Source organism: Pleurodeles waltl, chromosome 5, assembly GCF_031143425.1.
Source record: "Pleurodeles waltl isolate 20211129_DDA chromosome 5, aPleWal1.hap1.20221129, whole genome shotgun sequence".
In the NCBI taxonomy this organism is placed as follows: domain Eukaryota; kingdom Metazoa; phylum Chordata; class Amphibia; order Caudata; family Salamandridae; genus Pleurodeles; species Pleurodeles waltl.
Genome location: NC_090444.1, coordinates 1,265,932,230 through 1,265,949,217, shown reverse-complemented (window position 1 = coordinate 1,265,949,217; position 16,988 = coordinate 1,265,932,230).

The window sequence follows — 16,988 nt, the reverse complement described above, 5'->3', positions numbered from 1 at the left end:
AATATGCCCCTTAATTTAGAAAGAACCAAAATGAGGAGGATCATTATGTCATAGAAATTATGGTTAGTGCTATAGAAAGAGAAATGAGGACACATGTTAAGTGAGTTCACAAATATCTTCCTCCGCTATTTCATTAAAACATTCTGACATGCAGAGTAAAGCATGAACTTTCAACACCAGCAGCGACTGCCAGTTAACTCCCTGGTGAGCAGCAGCTTTTGTATTGTGTTCTAATGAGCAAGTAGAGTGCTAACATTCTGAATTTATGCTGAAAGTGTGGCACATCTGAACACCATCTTCATGGAATCAAAATGGAAAACTGCAAGCATTTTCTACTGAGGATACTGCAGAAAATGACACCTTTAGGGAGCTTCAGAACAAATAAGTCTCCCAAGATGGCCACCAGAGAAAAAAGAGCCCAAATGAAGAACAAAAATCATCCAAATGTAGCTTAAGTATAGCCCAAAGATAGAAGTGTGTAAAACACTTTTTTGTTTTTTATTTGCAGTTTTATACAGTGTAGACCTGACCCAAATGTATTGCAGTGCTTTACATGATCATCAGTTGTATTACACAAGGACACATTCATTTTGGTTTTAGTTGTGGGGAGATTAAGGGCCTGATATAGACAATGGTGAGTGGAATACTCCATCACAAATGTGGTGGATATTCTGTCCACCGTTTTATGATCCCCATAAGATGTATTGGGATCATAATACGCCAAATGGCAAATTGGTCATGTTTGTGACTGAGTATTGCCCCCTGCTAAGATTTAAATCAGGACCTTAGTGATTTGCCCAAAATCACAGGATGTCGAGTTGATGTAAAAAATCGAACCTGGTTCCCCTGTTGCAAAGTCTGCAGCTCTGGTCATAACACAATATTCTCTCCCCATGGTGTTACCTATAATCAAGTGATCAACTGTATAAAATATCATCAAGATAGCAAATAATAAAAAAATGCTCTGTTGCTACTTGAGAACTCAGAAAATATGTCTTCCTTTTAGTTTGTTAGAAAACTAACCATAATTTCTATGGAAATAAGCCCCTCTAATTTTTAGAATTGCTAGAGAAAATGCTTTCGGTATTGCAGTTTTGATTACATCAAGATGAAGTTGGGCATGTCATACTTTTGTAATATATACAGAATGTTAGCAATCTAGTTGTTCTTTAGAATTCTGTGGGGAGGTAAAAGTCAGGGGCACAAAATTGGATAATTGAGGGAGGGAGGAGGGTGCAGAGGCAACAAGTTGAGCACACTGTGTGTGTGGGAGTGGCAGCACAACGGATCATGAAGGGCAAGGGAAACGGGGGTAGGGGCAACAAACCAGCCATGCAGGGCAGGCAAGATAGTGTGTGGCAATATAACAGACCATTAGGGGCAAAAGAAAGAGGCAATGGCAGTACAACCATACATGCCAACAGACCCGATTCAGGCAGGAGATTCCCAATGTGGTTATGCTCAACAGGGCTTTATTGTATATGTCTCTTGTCTAAAATCTCATCTTTTCAATGTAAGTCAATAGAACAAATCAATTCCCCAGGTAGTGTTTGTCAGAATTGCCATCTTACCAAGTTCAAAATGTTGACAAGTATGATACATTGGATTGGCAAGAGGAATGGGGTAGGGACATGAACTCAGATAACAGAGAGCAGGAGTGAGCAGGGCAGGGAAACCAAGCTGACCTCATAGGGCAGGAAAAGGGATTGCGGCATCACAATACAGTACACAGGGCAAGCGAGATGGCAGTCCAGCACAACAGACCGCGGAAAGACATTGGGACGGGATACAGCAACGCACATGGACAACAACGAGCAAAAAGAAAGAGGTAAGGGGAGCAAGCTGACCATACCTGACTGACAGGAAGGACAGTTGAAGTATAATAGACCATGAAAGGCAGGAGGGAGGGGGAATGGCACAACAGATCAGACAAGACAGGAGGGAGGGGGTAGGGGCCTGCACATGGAAAATGGTTTGGTGGGGCTAGAGGGTAGAAGCAGCAAGCTGACCATGAAGGGCAGGTGGGATGGGCATTGGAAGCACAGCACCCCATAGAGGGCACCAGTGAGACTATAATGGCATGCACACAGACAGCCGAGGGAAGCTGTGGAACAGGGGCAGCAAGATGACCACCCAGGGCAGCTGAAAAGGGCAGTGGTAGCACAGAAGAACAAGCATGACAAGCAGAGGGTTAGTGGCAGCATAATGGCCATGGTGAGCACAAGTGAGGTGCAGGGGCATTCACAAAAGACCATAGAGGACAGGTGGGAAGTGTGAGGGTGGAACATAGACAATAAAGGGCAGGGGAAGGGGCTTAACAAAAAGCAAGCAGAACAGTCAGAAGGAGAAGTTTCAGCACAACAGAGCATGGAGGGCAGAAGGGAGTGGCAGCAAAATGAACCAAGGAAGGCAGGTGCAAGGGGATAGGGGAATGGAACTCGGACAGGCAGGGTGAAGAGGCAGGGACAGGCAGCAGACATCTCACTATGCTAGGCAGGTGGTAGGGCCAGTACCAGTTCAACAGAACACTCAAAGTAGATAGGATGGGCAGTGTCAGGTCCATGGATTACAGTGGGCAAAAAGGAGGGAGCAGGGGCATGTTCACAGGCATTGGAGGGCAAAGGTAAGGAGGGTAGGGCAGCAAACTAACCAAAGAGGATAAGCGGGAGGGCAATGATGGGGCATATAATTGGGCAACGGAGGACAGAAGAAATGGACAGGGACTTTAAGCCAAATGGAGAGCAGTGGCAGCACATCAGACCATGCAGGTCAGGAGGGCAGGGCTGGTACATGGACTCAGACAACAGAGGGTACGGAGGAGGTGAATGGGACAGGATCAGCAAGCCTAGATGGAAGCACTAAAATGCCAGGCCAGACCCTGCATCCAATCTCCCCGTCTGTGTGTTGTGATTGGCATCTTAATTAATGTTACAAAAAACGTAAAAATTCACTGAGAAAATAAAGATTACAGGGACGTTATAGTTAGGAAACAGAATTAAAAAAACTTAGATATTCATTGAAATACTAAAGGTTACAGTGGCCTTATACTTAGGTTCAGATTTCACATGCACAAAACCATAGTAACCTTAGGGCATGAGTTAGGTTAAATAACTATATATATATATATATATATATATATATATATATATACTCTCCCAGGAGGCCTTCCCCAATCTGTACACTGTTCTTCTGGCAATTCTGAGAGACAGCAAAAATCCAGTCCGGCTAGTTGCTTTTCAAAAGGGATTTATTGTTCCATTCAATAAAGTGCAAAGTACGAGGTGTCACAAAGAAAACCTGGCCTATGCGTTTCAGCAAAAAGCCTTTGACTGAGCCATCCCATAGTGCAGTGCAAAGCATAGATTTAAAGGGATATCCTCATTTTTGCCTACACCTTCTCTGAAAGGTATAAACACACACAAACCACCTGTGTAACGATGTAGAGCTATTCCTATACAATCAATCCTCCTTATGGCAGTATGACAATCCAAATCATATAATGATCTTGTAATGAGTTACAGTTTATGGAATCACATGATCATTTGCATTAATTCACTCATTTTTATTTTTTTGATACAGTACTTCTTTTGATAAAATACTATTTCTTAACAAAATGCTTATCATAGGTCTGACTTCTTAATATCATGATTATTTACATTTTCTACAGCAAATAAGTTACTATCTTGTACCATTAGCACATAATAATTTACTAAAATGCACTTATTTTTAATGCAGTACTTATTTTGATAAAGTGTTTTTTCTTAATAAAGTGCTTAGCATAGGTTTAACTCATTGATATCATAATTATTTACATTCACTGCAGCAAATGGTTTTCTCTCTTTCACTATTGCCATCCCATCAAGAAGTAAAGTGAGAAGTGCCGCAAAGAAATCTGACCCGGTAAAGTACCTCATGGTTCATCCTTATCTAAAAAAACAGTCATCCCCAAGGGAACAAGCCATAGAACAAATAAATAATCCATCAAATGTTTGCTCGAGGTGGAACTATCTCCCAGTAAAGTACTTATATTTAATCGAGGATTCACTATACTGGCCTCATACAAGCTAACAATGTCATGATTGTCACTTTCTGATATAGTCCCCATGTGAACATTTATATCTAAAAAAAAGAGAAGATTATATAACGGACAACCTAAATATAAATTATGTGAAAAAAACATGCGTGCAAAGATGGAGAAGGTGATAGGCAAAGGGATGGCAACATCTTCTTTCTTTGAATATTTACCTGTTATAAAAATCTGAGCTTTCCTAACAACATTTATAATTTTCATATTATTTATAAATGGACATGAAGTGCTGCATCAGTGTTCAAACCCCAAGGTATTTCTGTTCCTATCATTATGATCCATCTAGATTCTGCTCTCCCAAGCGTCAGCTCTCGATCTTCCCCCTTATTTTGGTTTTCACATGATGGATACCATAATAACGAATATCACTATAATCTTCAGCATGGTGATCCCAAATGTGTTTGGCGATAACATAGGAGTAGTCTCTATTTGCCATTGCTCTTAAATGTTCCAATATGCGTAGTTTCAGTTTGTTTACAGTGCTACCAATGCACTTTTTGCCACATTTACATTCTAAGATGTAAACAACAAATGGGGTTTCATATGATATCCGGTTTGTGATCCTCCTCACGGATCCATCAACACATTTGAACTCAGCCATACTCTTACCATACCGGCAGGCTTTACACTTCGTGCATTTGACAAAACCTTCCATTTATAGCCAGCTTCTTGTTCCACTTCCTTGCGAGGGCAGGTAGCTTTTGATAAGCAAGTCATTCAAAGATGGTGTTTTTCTACAGGTTATCCTTGGATGTTCCGTCACCCATTGTTTCAATTCTTGATCTTTCTCAATGATTCTCCAGTTCTTTCCAAGGGCTGTTCTGATTTCTTCATCTGAGCAGTTATAATCCATGATATACCTAATGATTTGATCCTGATTATTTTTCTTTTCTTTTTTATTATTTTTAGGAACTAATAAGTCCTCCCTGTTCTTTTCCATGGCTCTTTTCATAGCGTCCTCCAGTATGGATACTGGGTATCCCCTCTTTTTTAAATCTCTGCAACATCTCCTCACCCTGCATTTTGAAGTCACTCAATTCAATTCATTCAAAATATATATATATATATATATATATATATATATATATATATATATATATATTTATATATATATATATATATATATATATATATATATATATATATATATCAATCAATCAATTCCACTTTATTTCGGTAAAAGTATACCATAAAAGCACAATACAAATAATTAAGAGTAATAAAACACAGAAACAATATCATTAAAATACAGCATTAAAAAGGCAATGTAAATAAGAATATACCAAAAGGGGAGGCATATTAAGCTGAATTAATGTATGATAATGCCTAAATGCATATGGTACCTGCTGAGCGACAATGCAACCCACAGTTATATACTACAAAATGTGCATTGAATATACATATTAGAAGTAATAATTTACAGTCCCCCCTACAAATAATACACAACATTAAAATTAACCATTCAAAATTCTATATCTAAAATGCCAGATGGCTTCTAGAAACTTTGCTAAAGAGCATGCCATTATCACATTTGGATCTGAAGTGAAAGTCCTGAGGGCTGTCAAACAGTTCCTAAAGCCGATGGATTTACATAGCGGCACAATCCAACGAACCCTCTGTTTAGAATATGCGGGGCATTGGAAGAGAACATGAGCAACAGATTCATTGATCCCACAGCCCATTGGACATAATTTGGAATGGTTGTCAGACCTAAACCATTTGTGCATTAAAGTGCGTAGGCGAAGAGACCCTAATCTAAATCTAATATAAAGTGCTCATGCAAATGGAGTAAGTATTGCATCCATATAATGCTCAAACTCATAGTGTCATTTGATTTGCAAAAAACTATTAGTCATAGTAGGAGTGGAAACTTCTGCTAATTTGATTGTTTGGACATTTGGCCAATAGGCATCCTTCACAATCTGAATGGTGTTTTTCGGGCGGTGGGAAGGATCTAGCCAATAATTTCCCAACCCAAGATTAGTAAACATTTTTTCCACATAAGTACACTACCTAATTTTGTTAGTAGCACTCACCAAATTGCTCAGCCAGTCACGATACGGGCTAAAGATATCTAATGACCAGATCCGAATCCAATACAGCAACAGTCTTAAGGCAGCAATATGTGCGATGGAATAGAGATTTAAGTCCATCCGAATTGGTACTCTTAGCAACATCTTAAGGAAAGAGTTGTCAACTCTTTCTAGATCCTCCAGGTTGCAGTATCCTCATAGCTCTGCCCCATACAGGACTCCCCCCCTTGCTTGGGTTTTTTATATTTCCATAGTGTGGGTGATGGAAAATCTGGGCGATCTAGATGCATATCTCACAATGCCACCTGATCTTTGTTTTAAACTCATGAAAGATTTTGACAAATGGGCATACCATTTATGAGAATCCTCTAATTTGATCCCTAAGTAATGGAAGTTGCTGACTCTTTCCAGTGTAACACCCTCCAAATGTATGCATCTCTTAATTTTGTGTCTTGTGTCCACAAATACCATATACTGGGTTTTAGTTGAGTTGATTTCCAGGCTGTGGTCTTTGCAAAAGTCCACAAACTTAGTCAGCAAGTTAGAGAGACCAACGGCCATTTGCAATAGTAACAGGGTATCATCTGCAAACAGTAGGCATGGAGTCTTTAAACCTCCTATTCTGGGTGCATCATTGGTACAATCCAAGAGGTAAGGGATGCATGTATATATATATATATACAATGGATGGAGCTGCACCTCCACCTCTCTGGTACCATCACCAAAGTAAATTCGGGGGGCGCCCTGCCCCCCTGTATCCCCAGGGACTGCATCATCCCCCTGTCTTTCATCAAAGTAAATGCAGTAGGGCTGCCCGGCCACTCCGCAGCCCCAGGTACTGCCATCTTCCTGGGCTATTATCAAAATAAATGTGGGGGGCCGTCTGGCTCCCCCGCAGCCCATGGGACCACCTCCTCCCTGTGGCGCTGATCAAATACAATGCAGGGCGTGCAGCCCCCCCACAGCTCTGGGGAACACCACTTTCTGGGGCTATTATATGTTGAAGAGGAAGTCGCGCAGCCCCCCTCGACGATCCATAGATGGCCCTGGGTACTGCTACCTCCCCGGGCCAGCTACTGCTATGTCCCGTGATGCCCATCCCTGGAACATAGCTGTTTACTCTGACTTGGTGGTAACTTTGACAGCTCCTGCCTAGTCAGAGCAAACACTTCACTTTCTGCAAGTGAGAGCTGTCAATCAGGGCCTTCTATGCTCAACAAGGGGACCCATCCTTAGTTTATATTTGCCCTGGGGAGGTGGTGGCATCTGGGACCTGGGTCCATGACAGGCCCCCTTCATTATGTTCATTGAGCCCTGGGGAGGTGTTGGTCCTGTGGCGGCCATGTGACTCCCCATAAGTTACATAAACTTCCCTGGGGAGGTGGGGGTAACTAAGGCTGTGGGGGGCCATGTAGGCCCCCCACATTAATTTATAAACATTTGCCCAGGGAAGTTGGTGGTCCCTGGGGTGCAGGAGTGCTTCACGGGCGCCCCTTACATAACCAAAAAGCATTACCTGGGGACAGGGCCATAAAAGTCCAGTTCTCTTTATCAGCACCCTACACCCTTTGTGTGTTTGCGGTTTAAATATGCACTGTTCGGCCGCATCCAAGAGTTCATTAGATGATGCCCGCATGCTGTGTGTACTCAGCTTTCAGACTCATGCACAATTTATCGGCAGAAGGGTTTCCATATGCTTTCGGGACGGGCCCTGCCTGCCACTTACATCAGTGCTGTTCAAAGGGCATGAGAATTGAATGTTAGGTAAAGCAGACCAGGATACATAAAGTAACACTTGAGTATATGATTGGCACAACATCAGATCTTAATCAAGATATCTCAATAAAAGGTCATCATATGAACAATGAAAATAAAGCACAACGTACAAGAATTCCCACCAACATACAGGAATTCCCACTTACAAACAAGCATGCAAGAGCTCAGGTGAGTGATGATTGATTGTTTATTTATTTAACAGGTGCTTTACAGGCGGGATGAACCAGGACCTCATAGTCAGGTTCTGGTCAATGTTAGTGGGTGGGGGTGAAAAGGACAGGGTCTTGATAGTACGTCCCTTTCTAAAGTAGTATATCATATAACCAGGGCCTATAACTTAAGTGCTACTTGTTGGCCTGCAGTGCTGATTGTGTCACCCACAGAAGTAGCCTTTCAAACTTGTCTCAGGCCTTCCACTGCAGGGCCTGCGTGTGCAGTTTTCTCTCACACTGACTTGGCCAGTCAAGTTACTTGCGAAGGCATAAACTCCCTTTTTACTTCATCTAAGTCGCCCATAAGGTAGGCCCTGGATAACCCTATGGGCAGGGTGCTGTGCATGTAAAAGGTAGGACATATATTTTCATGTGCTGCATGTTCTAGTAGTGACAAATGGCCTATTTCAGTTTTCACTGCTGGGAGTGCTGCTCCTCTCGTAGGTTTGCAATGAAATGCCTTTATTTATGTCTAAGTGCAAATTTCTGATCTGTGAGGAGTAGCGTGGGCATGTTTTGTGTGTTTGGAATGGTATTGAGAAATTATGATTTTACATGACTATATTAGAAATGCCATATTTAGAAAGTCAACATTTTTCTGTGCTACTAACTCTGGTGCTTTGTAGCCTGACTCCAATCCATGTTAGGGGCAGAGTGACAGTTCCACTTTGTGCATACTCTCTGGATAGCGATCCATCAGGAAGGGTTAGGTGTGACAGGGTCACATCTTCATTCATCTACATACGGATGGTCTTCTTGGGCCGGGAAAGAGGAAGAGTCATTCACACTTTACACTTGAATAAGCTTGCCATGTCCTCACACAAAGGGCTTCTTTACCCACTACTGAAGTGTTAAGCCAGAGTAGGTGAGAAGGGAAATTCTTGGAGCTGGTCAGATCTGGCTGGAACCTTCTCCACCTTCTAAAAGCTGAGCACCTGGAGCATAAGTACAGGGGCTCTTGTCCCATGATTTTTAGAGGACTTTTGGGACTAGAACTGAACCTCTGTCTGAAGGACTGCTGGACTCATCTGGGCTGCTCTTCTGTGGTTGCCCTGCTACCTGATACTGCTGGGTGGCATGAAGGACTCCCTCGATTGTTTTTCTGCTTGTTGCCCAGCTGCCAGCCTCTTTCCTTACCAATGACTACATAGGCATTGCTAGAATGCCAGGAGTAATTTCCCATACCTGCCATTAGGGTGCTGTCCCCTCCGTCTACTATTGCCTGCATGTGTCCACTTCTAAGTGTTCTCCAAATGGCCAGCGTGGGATTACTGTTGTGTACGCTGCCCCTGGCCCTGCAACTACAGCGTCTGGGGAAGCACTATCTTTGTTACTGCTGTCGGTAAGTAGAGAGCGGGAGCGTGTTATTGCTTCTCAAAGTGTGAGGAATGTGCACTCCCCTGAAGTGAGCGCATGCTGAAGCTCTTTGCATTGCCAGAGTACCAGCTAACCTCAACTTAATCTGGCAATGTGGTGGGGTGCATGGCCTCAGGAGAAGTCAGTGCGGCTGTAGTACTCCTTTGTTTTCTCCCCTTGGGGCATGTTGAGCACTGCCTGCAGCTCCTGTTCACCAGAAGTAGTGCAGAGGTATTTCCTATGGGGCTGCATGTGCTCCACTGTTACTCCCGGATGAGCACGTGCATCCACTGCAAAGGCTCGCTCCAGATCACATGCTGTGGGCTGGGACCGGACACCTGAGGAGCGAATGCCGAACCAATGTGACCTGCTCCCAGCATCAATGACAGCCCCCTTCCAGAGGGCCAAGCCACTTGCAAAGCAGTCTCCGATGTCAGGCTGAGGAAATCCACCAGTGCAGCTCACATCCCAAGAAATGACTGGGTGACCGGGTGGAAGAAAAGAGCAGTGCTCTTCCTACTGCAGCTGTATTGTGTTCTTCAGGGCAGATGCTGTATGGCAATCCTTATGTGGGGAGACCTCGGGATCCTCCTCACCAAATATCCAGTGACAGCCTACCCTCCTGTGTTAGTCCCTACCTTGGGGTGGTGCTAGTACTTTTGCTAGCGGTTGGAAGCCCTCGACAGGCTCCCCTTCCTGAAAGGCTTTACATAACCAGGTTCCTCATAAGAAATCACTGTAATGTGCCTGATAGGCATGCAATCACTTCTGTACACCACGAGGAATCGTGCTTGACCACATCACATGTAATAGGAGTGCAAAGTGCACTGGTCCCTACGCTTTTGTGGGAATAATTGTTTATTTATGCCTTTCTGGTGACATAAGGGCATTACTATTCCCACTAGTGTGATGGCTCATGTACTTATGAAGTGTACACTGTGATAGGTCTGATACATTATTATTTAGGCCCTGGTGGTATGATATTAGTTGCTTTGCTTTACATGGTCAGGATAATGAATATTATATTACCTTTTGCTTTGAGGTATGATGCTTTAATACTGGTATAACCAAGGTGAGAAGTACTACTTAAGGATCTGAATATGATACGAGGTGATTATGAACTATGGCGTGTTGGTCTATAATTTATGCACCCACAGTATCTAGAATCTACATCATGTTTTTGGCCCCAGATCTATATTTACAAGATAAGACATATTTTTTATATAATTACGTCTGGAGTCTTGTTTGTGGTATGTTTATTGTGTCACTGGAGTGAGTGTGTTGTGCAAATGGTTTACACATGACCTCTGGAGTTTAGCCTGACTGCTCTGTGACAAGGTACCAGCGGATGAGCACAGGTTATCTTTAGTGTGTAACTTATTATCCCTGATTAGAGTGGTGGTTTTTGTCTGGCTGTGGTGCATACACTAGCCAACCAGAAACCCCATTATTAACAGTGTGTCAGTAGCTGAGTGAGTGATTCAGCCATAAAGGAACGTACCTGCCCTTTTATCCATCAAGAGTCCACAATTTTGCACAAAATATCTTTCCAAGTGGAGTTCTTTCTGCCTCCTTGGGTAAGTGTCCAGTACCTAATGTACACTACAGCTGCGTAATGGGGCACAAGGAAATGTCAGCAGTGACTTTGTATGCTGCTTGGCAATATGATGGTTCCTGGTGCGTATTTATTTAGATATATGTGATAACATGAATCCTCCTATAGAGAGGCTATAAATGCTGCAAAAACATAAATCTCCACCAAACCAGCATCCTTCCTGTTATCTATATAAAGTAAGTGCTTCTTTGTTATGTAGAGATGTCCTCATATCCCTCGGCATCAAGCGGGTGCCACCAAAATTTGCGGCAAATGCACTGGTGGGCCCTTTGGTAAGCTTTCCATTAGCCTGTTGAAAGGCAGGAAGAACTTTGCATATTCCTAAGATAGGCAGTGTGGGGCCAAACAAGAGGACTTTCCAGATGATTTGCACATTTGCATACTTCTAGCATTTTAAAGGGAGAACCATGGACACTGCTCCCACAAGAAGAGGGCAAGAAAGAACCCAGTCATCACAGTCACATACAGATTGTGCTTCAAAAAATCAATGATGCATTTACCAACACAAAGGATTTCAGATAATTTTTTAATATAAAATCAGTGAGGAAACACAGTTAATAGCAGAAGGGGGCTGTGCGCCCTCCCTTACTGGGATGAGCTCTGCCCCGGGTACCACATCCCCTGGGACCCAGCCTTCATTCAATAGGGGAAGGGAAATGGCTCTCCTCCCCAGGCTGATTCCAGCACCAGGGACACCATCCTCAGGGGCCTAGTCATAAACAAATAGAGGAGTGGGGCCATTCAGCCCCCTTCCCCAGGCCGATTCCGGCCCAGAGACCCCATCACCTGGGGCCCAGCATGTCTCCTGGGTGGACCTCGGGACACCTAGAGTTCGATGGGACCGTGGGGGAGCCTCAAGGACTTGCAGTCCCAGCCAGATCCCCGCTTTTTGCATGAGCCGGCATTGCTATGGCACACAGGGAGCTGCTAAAGATATAGCTCTGTGTGTAAGAGCAATCATATCATAGCTTTCCCTTCCCACATCGCTGTGGGCAGGGAAAGAGGTGACACAACCACTTCCCTTGGGTGATAGCACTATAACAGCTCTTGCCCTCAGGAGCTGGAGTGTTTGCCCTGACTTGGTGGCAGCTGTCAAAGCTCCCACCAAGTCATAGCAAACAGCTATGTCCCCGGGGTGAGCACCCTAGGACATAGCAAGAGCTGGCACTGGGTATATGGCTCCATGAGGGGGCCTGCATGGGCCCCTTCCAACATTTAATTTAGCCAGGTAGATGGCGGTCATTATTTTATTTCAGCCCCGAGGAGGTAGATCCCCTGAATTTGAATGAATTGCACTGGGGAGGTTGTGGTCCCTAGAGCACGGGACGTCAGCAGGATCCACCCTACTATTATAAATGTATCTTGTCCCATGGAGGTGGTGGTCCCTAGGGTAAGGGGGGGTTTGCAGGTCCCTTCATATTTTTGCATCATTGCCCTGGAAAGGTGGTGGTCCCCAGGGCTAATATAAGCCCCAGGAGGGGGGCCTATGTACCCCTTCCTTTTTTAAGCCCTCAATGCCTCTAGGACCTGGCCCAACCAGGGGCAAAAAACAGAAAAGGTTGGGAAACCAACTTTTTTTTTTTAAAAATACCTGTGAAAATTCTGTGGATCCATCTGCAGAATTCTCTGAGATTTCTATTTAAATAACAATCCTTTTTGGTACTGGTGGGGTCCCTTGTAGACCCCTGCATCAAGGCTAGGGGCTCAGGGTGTCCCTACCCTTGCCCTTTTCTTTTTTTTAATCTTTCTTGTGGAAACTGGCTGAGGTCGAGTACCAAAATGGCTGCCAACACTTCATTGTTAAAGTGTTGGCAGCCAATCAGATAGTAGCAGGCCAGTTGGATCCACAGAGGATCCGTGTCCCTAGATATCTATAATTTTTACCTGCAATATCTCCAAAACTACCGAATGGATTTACACCAAATCAGAAGCAAAATCTGCAGTACATGATCTAGCTTCCTGCCAAATTTGGTGCAATTCCGTTCAGTGGTTTGGGCTGCAGGCATGTCTAAAGATCCTATGGAAAAATGAATGGGGAAACCATGTTTGGGGATCCCCGTATTTTTCTGACCCTCATTTGATAGATCACCCTGAAACTTTCAAGACAGCAGCTGAACTGACTAAAGTATGTTTTGTAAATTTTGGGAAGATTCGCCATAATTATTGACAAAACAAAAAGTGTCCTTCCTCTGGAAAGCAGGCTGTTAGACCTCTCAGTTCTTGCCGTAGGCTCCACTGCGTTTTTGCTGCTGACATACTGTTTTTGATCCTGTGCTGAATTTAGTTGTTGCAGGCTTTTTGATCCTGTGCAGAATTTCATTTTTGCAGGTTTTAGGACTCTGGACACTTTACCACTGCTGACCAGTGCTAAGGTACAAGTGCTCTCTGTCTAAATGGCATTGGTGACAGGTTCATCTATGAATGCCATATTTGGTTAAACAGTAGGGGGCATATTTATACTCTGTTTGCGCCGAATGTGCGTAAAAAATTTTGACGCACAATCGGCGCAAACCCTCCTCCATTTATACTTTGACGACCGACCCCGCGGGTGTCAAAATTCCACCATGTGCGTCATTTTTTGGAAGGGGGAACCAGCCTTGCGTTAATTATATGCAAGGTAGGCGTTCCCTTCCAAAAAATGACTTTAAGGCTTGTGCCCCATATTTATACTCTGACGTCATTTTGATGCAGAGAAGGGGGAGGGCCTTAAAAAACGACGCACAGCCTGATGGGCGCAGTTTTTTAACGCCTGGGTCAGGGCAGGCGTTAAGGGACCTGTGGGCTCGGAAGGAGCCCAGAGGTGCCCTTCCCTGCCCCCAGGGACACCCCCTGCCACCCTTGCCCACCCCAGGAGGACACCCAAGGATGGAGGGACCCATCCCAGGGAAGTAAAGGTAAGTTCGGGTAAGTATTTTTTTCAGATTTTTTTTTGTGGCATAGGGGGGCCTGATTTGGGCCCCCCTACATGCCACTATGCCCAATGACCATGCGCAGGGGACATAAGTCCCCTGGGCATGGCCATTGGCAAGGGGGCATGACTCCTGTCTTTGCTAAGATAGGAGTCATGTCAATGGAGGTTGGGCGTCAAAAATAATGGCGCAAATCCGGTTTGAGGCCTGAATTTTGCCTCAGACCTGACTTGCCCCATTTTTTGACGCACAACCCCCATTTTCCCTTACGCCGGCACTGCCTGGTGTGAGTCATTTTTTTTTACGCTCACCAGTCCGCAGCGCCGGCTAACGTCATTCCATAAATAAGGCGCCCGCATGGCGCGTTGGAATGGCGTTAGGTGGCGGTAAAATTTTTGACGCACAACTGCGTTGGCGCAGTTGTGCATCAAAAAGTATAAATATGGGCCCAGGTCCCTGATATAGTGCACCAGGTGTGCATAAGGAATGTAAATCAAAAGCTACTAGTTGGCCTGCAGCACTGATTGTGCCACCCACATGAGTAGCCTTGCAGACATGTCTCAGGCCTGCCGCTGCAGTGTCTGCAGTTTTAAACTGTCATTTTAACCTGGCAATTGCACCCACTTGCCATGCCCAAACCTTCCCTTTAACTACATGTAAGGCACCCTTAAGGTAAGACTAAGGCAGCCCCATAGGCAGCGTGTAGCATATTTACAAGGTAGGACATGTACTGGTGTGTTTTACAGGTCCTGATAGTGAAATACTGTTAAATTCAGTTTTCACTATTGCAAGGACTATCTCTACCTCAGAGGAACATGGGGATTGCCTTGAAATATCTTTTAAGTGTATTTTCGGATTGGGAGATGTGGAGTTTAGGGTCTCTGAGCTCACAAATTAAAAACACATCTTTTGATGAAGTTGGTTTTTAAGTTGGAAGCTTGAAAATACCTCTTTTAGAAAGTGATTCATAAAACAAAAATTGCCCTGACTGAATTTGTTTTTCGACAAACCACTTGACCTTAACAGACAAGTTAATTAATTTCTTGGCCTGAGTATTTATTCACTTCTTCTGTCATCTTATTCTATATTATTTTAAACTCGTAAACATGTCCATTGAACCACATTCAAATTTCTCAACAGACCTTAAGCACAACCCAAACCTTATGTAAAACAAATGACAATCAAGTCACAAAATGAACAAAATGCAGAGGTTATAATTACAAAAAACTTAATGCATTCCTTCTAACACCTTGGCCCTCATTCTGACCTTGGCGGGCGGCGGAGGCCGCCCGCCAAAGTCCCGCCGTCAGGTTACCGTTCCGCGGTCGAAAGACCGCGGCTGTAATTCTGACATTCCCGCTGGGCTGGTGGGCGGCCGCCTTCAGGCCGCCCGCCAGCCCAGCGGGAAAGAGGCTTCCACGATGAAGCCGGCTCGGAATCGAGCCGGCGGAGTGAAAGCTGTGCGACGGGTGCAGTTGCACCCGTCGCGTATTTCACTGTCTGCGCAGCAGACAGTGAAATACTTGTAGGGGCCCTCTTACGGGGGCCCCTGCAGTGCCCATGCCAGTGGCATGGGCACTGCAGGGGCCCCCAGGGGCCCCGCGACCCCCCCTACCGCCATCCGGTTCCCGGCGGTCGGACCGCCGGGATCTGGATGGCGGTAGGGGGGGTCGGAATCCCCTCGGCGGCGCAGCAAGCTGCGCCGCCTTGGAGGATTCAATGGGGCGGCGGGACACTGGCGGGAGACCGCCAGTGTTGCCGGTCCGACCGCGGCTTTACCCCCGCGGTCGGAATCCCCATTGGAGCACCGCCGGCCTGTCGGCAGTGCTCCCGCGGTCCTCCGCCCTGGCGGTCTTTGACCGCCAGGGTCAGAATGACCGCCCTAGTGTCCCTTGGGGGTTCTGAGCCAGTACTGTTACAGTAGACCTTTACAGTTCATGTGTCATTTTTGGTTGTCTACTGTGCAACTTTAATCCAATAAAGAAACGTTTGGAGCCTCTTATTCCTTTTGGGTTCTGATCAGTATCCTGACTTGTTCAAGTTCTAGGAAATGATAAATAAGTAAAATTTAATCAATGTCCTCCTATTATTCAATAAATTCAATAAAACTTCCCCCACTTTGATTTAGTGGATTATCTCATTCTTTTTCAGATTCAGTAAATGTGACTCGTTTTTGCAAGGTTTTTTCTTTCTTTCAAAAGCAACTTGTAGCCTCCTTTTAAGATCACATTCTGAATAGAGGATTGTATGTTATTGTGAGACTAAGTTGTAAGTTTGATTCTGTTATACGAAAATAGTCTTCCTCTAACTGCTTTTTGTATACTTATAAGACTCCCATTGAAATCAGATTCTTAATATAAGCTTGTAGCTGCTTAAACATTTGGTACTTCTTTAATAATAGCATCAATGTTTTTGATTTTTGAGTGCGTTATTAACTCTTGCGATCTCTTTCCCCAATACAGGCTCCCACTTTAAGCTCACAAAGTTAAAAACACTCAGATTGAATTAGAGGTGTGAGAGTTGAGATTTTCTTGATAAATGTTTAGTCTTTAGGTAATTATACTTACAGATTAATGTATAAATTAATATAATAATAATATTGTGTTAACAAGAATTGTGGCTAACTGAATGGCCACCATCTTACATAAGGCGTATATTTTTTCCATGCTAACTTAAGTTGATGAAATTATTTTGTTTTTACAAGAGAGTGTGTTTCTTGACTAAAATAAATGGTCAAGTTAAATGTGGATTTAGTGGCCTCTACTGGACTGAAGTAGAAACAGATGCAAGGTCACTGTGCAATGCACGCTGTATAAAATGTTTCTAGTGTAGTCCGTAGTTTGCCAGACTTCGTTTGTAGTTATATTTTTAACTTGTATGTCTTTCTTCGAAGGAAAAGAAATGGTGTGGTAACATATTTTGTAATCATTTTCCTGTGACTTCGTATTCCCGTGGAGTGGAAAAAATTGATTCACAGGTGAAGCTGAAAAGAGGAAATAC